The sequence below is a fragment of the Dioscorea cayenensis genome, unplaced genomic scaffold (genome assembly GCF_009730915.1).
Source record: "Dioscorea cayenensis subsp. rotundata cultivar TDr96_F1 unplaced genomic scaffold, TDr96_F1_v2_PseudoChromosome.rev07_lg8_w22 25.fasta BLBR01000778.1, whole genome shotgun sequence".
NCBI lineage: Eukaryota > Viridiplantae > Streptophyta > Magnoliopsida > Dioscoreales > Dioscoreaceae > Dioscorea > Dioscorea cayenensis.
Window position 1 is genome coordinate 6900 of NW_024087169.1, and position 9960 is coordinate 16859.

The following is a 9960-nucleotide window of genomic DNA, read 5'->3' on the forward strand; positions in this document are numbered from 1 at the left end:
TCGAAGCGACCCCTTAATCCCTCTAGATAGCAAGGCTTGGATATAACAGTGAGGGGTGATAAGTACTTGAACCTAGGGCCAAGCGCTTCTCTTTTCTTTCCATTAGTTTAATATTTAATTTTGCTTGAGGACAAGCAAAGACTTAAGTGTGGGGGAGTTTGATAAGTGCTTGAGTAGACATATTTTTATATATGTTTTACATGCATTGAGAATCATTTTTACTATGGTTTATGTCTCATATTGTGTATTTGGTGTTCTTTTATGCATATAGGTTGTGAATGCCTTGAAGAGTAAAAAGAAAGCAAAGATAGGCTATAAAGACACAATATTGGGAGTTCTTGTTCAATTCAAGGACCAAGACACGAGAGGAGTTCATAAAGGTGGAGATGTGTGCCAACTTCCAAGAAGATTCAAGTCAACTCACTATTTGGAAGGGCACAAAGGCAGCCACATCTTCATGTTCCTTCTCTTTGTGAAGATTGCAAGACCTCTCAAAGATACGTCGATGAAAAAAAGTTTTATAGCCTAACACATGGACGTGTGCCCGGACATGTGGCCTCAAGAGAAGAGTGTTGGGACCGCGTTTTGTGAAAAGTACTGTAGCAAATTATTGTTCACACACCCACGTAGAAATTCCTGCAGCCCAAACATGTGCGTGGAAAATCCACACGGGGGCATGACGGCACATGACAGGTGCGATCGAAAGCCTATAAATAGCCATTTTGCCCTATTCTTCATCATCTTTTGTGCGGCTCTTGAGGGGAGAGACGGCTATAGTTTGGAGAGGAGGTCTTTGCGGCTTTGGAGGTGCTTCGTCACCAACTTTGATCGATTCCTCCTCCGTCATAGCATCAAGGAAGCCACCGGTGAACTGACAAGGTCCCCTTGCGTATATCCCGCAAGTACACGGGTTTGTCGAAGTAATAATCCCGGGTGAGCGGGTATCGAATCCATAGGGAGTAGGAAATAAAAATACTTAATTCAATTCTTAGCTATGTAAAAGATCAATGATAATGAGTGTGACAATGATTCAATTCTCAACAGTAAAAGCAACAAGTAAGAGAGCAAAAGTAAAGAAGGGGGTAAGGCAATCGATAAAGATGGGGAACCCGGATAATGCTCCACCTAGGATAATTGTTTCAAGTGCAAGAACCCTCTATTATGCTTCCTAATCAATGCAATGGTGAGTCGTGGGAATCCTTAATTACATAGTCCCAAATCTAAGGTCAACTATGCCTAACTCTATACATGTCTCGGAGGAGAAATCGAACAATCTCAACACCTCGCACTCGCATAGAATTGCAATGAGCTCTAGGGATTCCAAGTGATAAATCTCTTCCTAATAATAGACCTAACACTTTGGTCCATGTGGAAGGTCCCTAACCACAACTGAGCCCTAGATACTAAGATCACCTCAACGCTTCACTCTGTTGCACGTGCAACTAAGCCCCAGCGGAAGTTCATCCCTTAGACCATTCACTCTATTATGGCCGCAAAGAACTTGAGGAACAGAGGTAGAATCTATCATACCGGAGGGGAAAGGGAAGCTCCTGTACCTCTTGACTCACCCTCTCAACCCTCTCAAACCTAGCTCTGTCTAACGCTCGCGGTGTGTCACTCACTCATAAGGTTACCAACAAGAACACTCAACCCTAGTGTCACTCTAGGGGAAATGTTCATACAATCAAGCATTCAAGGTTGGAACTCATAATAAATATCAATTTACTGAAAGCATAATAAAGAGGTTCAAAAAACAAATACATCCTAGTGTTGACAATACCCGAGTACCCACTAAGGGTTTAGCTCTCCATGGAGCTAAGTACAATCAAAGTAATAGATTGTAAAAGCAATGAATCAATAAAGAAACGCCCTCGATAGTCGTGTCGATGGTCTTGTGGAAAGTCCTTTACTCATCGTACAAGGATTCCCTCGTCCGGTATAGGATACGCCTCGACGGAAGCTCCCCTACCAACCTTCTTCCTAAGGAATGACGATGTCGGAGCCATATAACCTCTCCAAAACCTTGGCCAATACCCCTCAAAACCCTAGCCGAAGCCCTCTCTCAAGTTGGGGAAAAGATAGAGAAAAGAATGCCAAAATCGGGGCCAAATCGGCTTTAAGTTGGGCTGGAATCGGGCGACTACACGGGCGTGGGTGCTCCACGCGCCCGTGTTGAATTTTCACACGGGCGTGGATAATTTCCACACGCCCGTGTGGATTCTCTGTTTCTCTGGTTTCTCGGCCGGCTGTGAGCAGTGCTGCTACAATATATGCTACAATGTTGCTACAGTGCTCTGCTATAGTATTCGACCTGAATAGTTTCCAAATTCCATACTTTCATCGGGGTAACGCAACGGGCACACGTTCACGTCGTGGATCACTTGCTTCTTCAATGGTGTACACGTTGGTGGAGCTCTTGTTCTATGTGCATAAGTTGGAATGCTCGAATGTGACTGCCTTTGTGCCCCTCCAAATTGATGTGCCTACTCGAATATGAGGAGGTTGTCACACACTCTAGCATCTCACACCTGACCTATGTCTTCGCGTTTGAACCTTAGCAAGATTTCCTCCAAAATTGGTGCATTATGATCCACATTGGCCTATTTCCTTCATACTCACCCTCACAACCCTACCTGCATAAAAGTAACATAAAAACACATATATTAGTGTAAAAACCCGAGAAAAGTAATGCTCAACATAAGGAATGAACGCTTTGCATTCGTATCGCACAAGCACTTATCAAACTCCCCCACACTTAAGATTTTGATTGTCCTCAAGCAAATATTAAAACATTCTGTGCATTAATGAAGAAAATATTGAAAGTGTTTGGCCTTAATTTCACTAAGGTATACAACGAAAGTATTCTACAATTAAAGAAAATTTCAACACTAAATATGAAAAAAATCAATGCTCTAGCTAAAAACGTGAATAAAAAAGGACAACAAACCCAAATTTCGTGTATGTGTGTGAACTCACTCAAAACAACCCAAGGTGTACTCCTCAAACTTCTAAGTGCAAGGGACTTATTTATCTACAAAAGTGACAATAATTTCAAAGATGGTAGTAGCTTCACACATCCTCTAAGGTAGCCCATTCCAAAGCGGCCGCTAAGGTGGCTTTCACACTTTCGAGGTGGTAGCTCTTTCTACCCGAGTGGTAGCTTTCACTCATCCTATGAGATAGCTCTTTCTCTCATTAGGGCATAACTATTATCCAACTTATGAGAGTAGCTTCATACTTCATAGGTGGTAGCTCTTTCCACCCAACAAACACAAATAAACAATAAAACTATTTTGTTCCTTCTTTTCATTTTCATCATTTTTTTTTTTTTTTATTTTTTATTTTTAGAATTTAGCACAAGAAAATAAACCTAACTAGTCCCTTTAACATCGAAAATGAGTTTCCAATAGAGTTCAAAGAGTGAATAGTGCACTAAGTGTAAATCGGGCAAAAATTCCTAAAAATTCCAGCAAGAACTAGAGCATGAAAACATTCAATGTTAATAATTCTCCTAGACGTAAGAATACAATCATTGCAACTATAGTGAACCGCCATTGCCTATGTGAGCATATATCAATCAAGAATAATAGAAAAAATGTGTGCATTATGAAACTCCCCCCCACACTTAAGTTGTGCATTGTCCTCAATGTCCACATGCAAGCTCACTCAAAATATATACATCATTCAAAAGCAAATGTGGGAGAATCAATCAAAACAATACTCCCCTGACTCCTAGTGTTGCGTTTAATGAAGCTAATTCCATGGGAGTAGTGTTCCGACGGGTTGAGAGGCTCACAAGACCAAGTGCCTCAGCACCTTGGCATGCCCAAGACTAAGTCTCAATTCCCAAGAAGATAAGATTATCTGCACGCATACACGAGGGGGTTCAGTGAAGCTCAATAAAAATAAAATAAATCGAGTGAATATGATAGATAAAGCAGTGAATACAACTCGATGATGCAAAATGAACATAAACTCAGAAGGAGAATCCTTTCTGAATAACAAGTCTAAAATAAAATGCAAAGAAAGTAAAAGAAAGGAAGAGTCAAATGTCGGTGTTGCGCTCGGGCGCCGGTGGTGCTGCTGCTGCTGGTGAAGCACATAGTGGGTCTACCGGTGCCGGGGTAGGGGATGAGGGTGCTGGAGGAACTGAGGGTCTGGATCTCAGTAGATCTCGTAGAAAGTGGAACCGGGCCATAAGATCTGTGTACTGAGCCGACTTCATAGCCCGGAGCTTCGCTACCTCAGTCCAAATCTCTCTCACATCGATGTCCAGCCTCTCAATACGATCATAAGCTCGAGTACCCGGTGTTACAGAAGGTGTGGGAATCTGCTAGACACCCCCCACAGTATCTCCTTCGCTCCTGGTGGTCTCTGCGGTAGCTGTAGCAAGAATATAGACTCCTGGCCAAAACCTTCATATGAACCGCATCATTCTGATCCTATCAAACGCAATAGGAGTAGGCACAACTGTCCACTCAGCACCACGTAAGGCGTCGCCCAAACCCATTCCCAAAATAAGTCTGGTGATATAGGGTCCAGCAAATAATAAACTCACTCTCGTTGAATGACCCTGGTACTGCAGAATATTCGCTAGTATGCACCCCAAGTGAAGTGGTACATTGTGGGCCATGGAGTATAAAAAGAGCAAATCCAGCTTGGTCAAAGCAGTTGTGTTATCTGCTCGACCTGTCACGGACCTGCTGATAACTGCATGCAAGTATCTGTAGCTGAATCGGGATAAGCTAGAGGCCTTCGACAACCCCGGTTCATACTCCCCATGGCCACACAAAATCCTATACGCATGATATGGAGTCACTGATACTTGAAAATCTGGTGGTAATTGTCCATACTCCACTGTACCTGTGTAAGAAACGTCGTACAGGCCTGTCCAAATCGAGAACTCAGTAACACTCATGGAGAGTGGATGTCCGAATGCCCGAAACTGTATCACCTCCGTGGTGTCAAATCTCCTGTGCATCAAACGAAACTCAAAAGACGCTAAAACCTCAAGTGTCAATGCGTGGTAAGCTGGCTCACTGATTGCCAATAGCATCCTCCAGCTTCCCACTACTAGCATCTCATCAATTTTATTAGCCAGCTTGTCACACTGCTGAATATCTTTTAGTACTTGCAAATCCGCGAAACAAGTCTGACCAAATCCGAGTACTGAAAGTCTCTCAAATTGAGCTTGTTGCTCGGGGTTTGAGAAGTCCATGTGTAATGGCTCGGGTGGTGTGAGTCTGAGATGCTTCACTTCATTTTTCTTCACGCGAGGTGCCATATCTGTAGTACAAAAGAAGAAAACGATCAAAGCATCTCAAAAGCAATATACTGCAGAATTCCACACGGGCTTGTGGAAATAACCCACGCCCGTGTGGATCTGCAGGGCGTGAAACTCCCGCACGGGTGCACAACAACTCTCAAAAATTCAATTTAAAACCACTTCTAAACGCTTCCTAAACATACACCATGTATGGAAATTTGCAATTAAAGATATTTAATCTGTGAAAAACAAGAGTTGGCGAAGAAAAAAGGATAAAAAGGTTACCAAAGAAATGTTGTGAAAACTCTGAAAATCGGTATGATATGTGAAACAAAATCCTCCAAAACAACGATGAGCAGTCGGACAGATGATTAGAAGTAGTTTTCAGGCGACTGGAAATGAAGAATGAGACGGATCACAAGCTTTTTAATGAAGAAATCACATCCCTTGGAATTCTGTGCATCCACACGGGCGTGTGGAAATTCCCCACGCTCATGCGCCTTACTTCAAGAGCACCACAGGAGCGTACACACGTCCCAGTGCTCTCTCGGGAAAGCGCTCCTTTAACTCTGACCGCTCTCGCATGGGCGTATGGAAAATACCCACGCCCGTGCATCTGACGCACAGGGGAAGACGCACGCCCCTGTGGCTTCTTTGGACATCCAAGAAAAATACCAAGTGTTATACAAGCCCATGCGGAAATTCCACATGGGCGTGGACATTCACATGCCCAATTCATAGGGGCAACTGCATGCCCCTGTGTTTTCTCGGGATGGAGAGAACTCCTCTGTAGAGTTTCACATGGGCGTGTGGAAATTACCCACCCCCGTGCATGGTTCACAAGGTTGCCCACAGGGGCGAGTCCACGCCCCTGTGTGCTCTCGGGAAAAATCTGCCCAACTCTGCAAGAATCCACACGCCCATGCGGAAATTACCCACGGGCGTGTGACAGTCGCATGGTCGTTCACAGGGTAGCCGCACGCCCCTGTGCCTTCTCTAGATGAGCTCGCTGTGCAACCCCCACGAGCGTGTGGAAATTCCACACGCCCGTGTGTTTTCTCTGGATGACTTAGAAAAATCTGCGGGATCTGCAGAAAATTTCTGAACATGTTTGCACATTCAGAGCCTGCCCTATTATGCAAATTTTACCAGTGAAAAATATGAAATAGAGCTCAAACGACCAAACTTCGCCAATTCTACATGAAAACACACGATTAATATTAAAAGCACACAACAAAATCGCAGCACAAGCATCTAAAAATTAAGACACCAACACTTAACAATTTATTCATGCAAACAAACTAAAATAAAAGATAAAAAACAGTAATTGCTTGGGTTGCCTCCCAAGAAGTGCTTGTCTAACGTCACGTAGCTTGACGTATCTTGTCTTACCTCACGGGGGTTCATGAATGAAAGTCGCCCTCTTACCCATGACTTGAAAGCATGATGAGCAAAGTCTCTTGAGGGTAGAGGGTGTATTATCGGGCTTCGGATCGCCGAGCAATGGTTCATCCAACTTTCTTGGTTCATGTACGTCTCCAACAGTCTTGGAGCATTTTCGATGGCGTCTCCTAGCCCTCTTCATTTTCCGGAGCACCTTCTTCAATATCCCTAGGGTAGATGTTACTTCTTCAGTCGACCCAAGCATCATTTCTTCTTCATTGCTTTCCTCTTGGTCGAACAAACCTTCATATTAATCCGAGTTGAACATTTCCTGCATTTATTCATCAACAAGCTCATCAGTAGTGTCTAGAAAATACAAAGTGTCATCAAAATCGAGAGAATGCCGCATGGCTTCAGCAAGGCGGTAAGTGAGTTTGTCATCTCCAACTCTCAATGTGAGCTCTCCGCAGTCTATGTCAATCAATGCTTTGGAAGTCCGCAAGAACGGTCTCCCAAGTATCAAGGGTACATCCGCATCCTCATCGACATTTAGCACTACGAAGTCAACCGGAAAAATGTACTTGTCCACCTTGACAAGCACATCTTCAATGATACCTCTCGGATGTCACACCGTTCGGTCCGCCAATTGTAAAGTCATCCGAGTAGGCCTAGGCGCTCCCAAGCCTAGCTTTTGGAAGAAAGTGTATGGCATGACGTTGATACTTGCCCCTGAATCCGCCAATGTCATTTCCTCACCTAAGTTGCCGATGTTACACGGAATGATGAAGCTTCCCGGGTCTTTCTTCTTGTTCGGCATGTTCTTTTGTAGCACCACCGAGCATGAAGCATCTAATACCACTGAAGCACTCTTCTCCAACTTCCTCTTGTTAGTCAACAAGTCTTTCATCAACTTCGCATACTTAGGCATTTGAGCTAATGCCTCTACAAAAGGAATGTTGATGTGGAGTTGCTTGAATAAACTCAGGAACTTCTTATACTGTTCATCCCCTTGGTCATTCTTCAATCTAGAGGGATAAGGGATTCTTGGCTTGAAAGATGGGGATACTACCTCTTTCTCTTTCTTTGCTCCTTCCTCAACCTCTACAACCTCGGGTGCGTGTTCTTTCGGCTTCTCACTCGGAAGCCTCCCTTCAACCTCACGACTATTTCTCAAAGTGATCTCCTTCACATGTTCTCTAGGGTTGGTTTCCGTATTGCTTGGTAAACTTCCATGTGGCCTTTTGGAGAGAGACTTCGCAATTTGCCCCACCTGATTTTCAAGGTTGTGCAAAGAGGCGGTGTGGTTGCGAAGTGTAGCCTCGACTGATTCAAACCGTGTATTTGCAGATTGAACAAATCTAGCCAAGTGCTTCTCTAAATCCGTCATTCGGGTTTCCAAGCCTGAAATTCTGTTTCCCACTTGAGGGTCTTGTTGTTGTTCTTGGAAACCCGATTGCCCCATGGCCTTTTGTGGTCCTTGATTACTCCATGAAAAGTTGGGATGATTCTTCCAACCTGAATTGTAAGTATTGCTATATGGGTTCCCTTGAGGTCTCATGCCATTACCTACAAAGTCAACGTTTTCCACTCAAGAAACATCACCAATAACTATCGGGCAATCGGAGGGAGCATGTCCTCCACCATAGCCGGTGCAATTGGTCATGGCTGTAACTCTATTCGAAGCTATGAGATCTGGCTTCTTACTAAGACTCTCTACTTGCGCCGCCAATGAGGTTACCGCATCAATTTCATGGAGACCGGCCACCTTCTTCTTCTCCCTAGCATTCCATTGGTAGCTATTTAACCCCATTTCCTCAATTAATTGACGAGCCTCATTGGGAGTTTTGCTACCTAAGGTACCTCCTCCTACCGCATCCAAGAGTTGCCTTGTACTTGGGTTCAAACCATTGTAAAAGGTTTGAACAATCATCCACTCCTAGAATCCGTGTTGCGGACACTTTCTCAAGAGCTCCTTGAACCTTTCCCATGTCTCGAATAGAGACTCCAATTCCAACTGAACAAAGGACGAGATCTCATTCCTAAGCTTTTCTGATTTTCTGGGAGGAAAATAACTGGCTAGAAAAGCTTCTACCATCTCCTCCCATGTAGTGATTGATGCTCTACGTAATTTGTGTAGCCACTGCTTCGCTCTCCCCTTCAAGGAAAATGGGAAGACTCTCCATTTGATGGCATCATCCATCACCCAATTTATCTTCAGCATATCGCACACCTCAAGAAAGCTCTCTATGTGACTGTTTGAATCCTCATCGGCCAAACCGTTGAATTGTGCGGACTACTGCAGCATATAGATGAATACCGGCTTTAGCTCAAAGTTCTGAGCTGTAATCGGGGGACGCACAATACTCAATTATGTCCCCAACACTGGAGGTCTGGCATAGTCGGACAGTGTTCGCTGTTGCTCATTCTGTTCTGCCATGTTTTCAGATTCCTCTCCTTCCAAATCAGCTGAATTATGTTGTTCTTGCACAGGTTCTTTCCCTTTTCTTCTAAGTGTACATTCAAGCTCAGGGTCTCCTTCAATCAATATTGATGGATTCCCTCGGGTCATAACCTGGAGCTGCACCAAAAAGAAAGAAAAAAAAAATCAGAACAGTGATAGAATAAGAAGACGTGAAATAGAATGTGTGGTGAAATAGCTAAGAAAACAAAGTGCAAAGTATCTCTAAACACCTAGCTCCCCGGCAACGGTGCCAAAAACTTGACAAGGTCCCCTTGCATATATCCCGCAAGTGCACGGGTTTGTCGAAGTAATAATCCCGGATGAGCGGGTATCGAATCCACAGGGAGTAGGGAATAAAAATACTTAATTTGATTCTTAGCTATGTAAAAGATCAATGATAATGAGTGTGACAATGATTCAATTCTCAACAGTAAAAGCAATAAGTAAGAGAGCAAAAGTAAAGAAGGGGGTAAGGCAATCGATAAAGATGGGGTACCCGGATAATGCTCCACCTAGGATAATTGTTTCAAGTGCAAGAACCCTCTATTATGCTTCCTAATCAATGCAATGGTGAGTCGTGGGAATCCTTAATTACATAGTCCCAAATCTAAGGTCAACTATGCCTAACTCTATACATGTCCCGGAGGAGAAATCGAACAATCTCAACACCTCGCACTCTCATAGAGTTGCAATGAGCTCTAGGGATTCCAAGTGATAAATCTCTTCCTAATAATAGACCTAACACTTTGGTCCATGTGGAAGGTCCCTAACCACAATTGAGCCCTAGATACTAAGATCACCTCAACGCTTTATTTCGTTGCACGCGCAAGTAAGCCCCAGCGGAAGTTCA

At 43.8% G+C, this 9960-nt stretch overlaps 1 non-coding gene across 1 annotated transcript; it reads left to right on the forward strand.

The window, feature by feature from the left end:
• The first annotated feature begins 8589 nt into the window (after nt 1–8589).
• Nucleotides 8590–8696, forward strand: LOC120254991. The gene has a single exon (XR_005534855.1). It is a non-coding gene; the product is annotated as a small nucleolar RNA R71 (small nucleolar RNA).
• Nucleotides 8697–9960: the final 1264 nt, after the last annotated feature.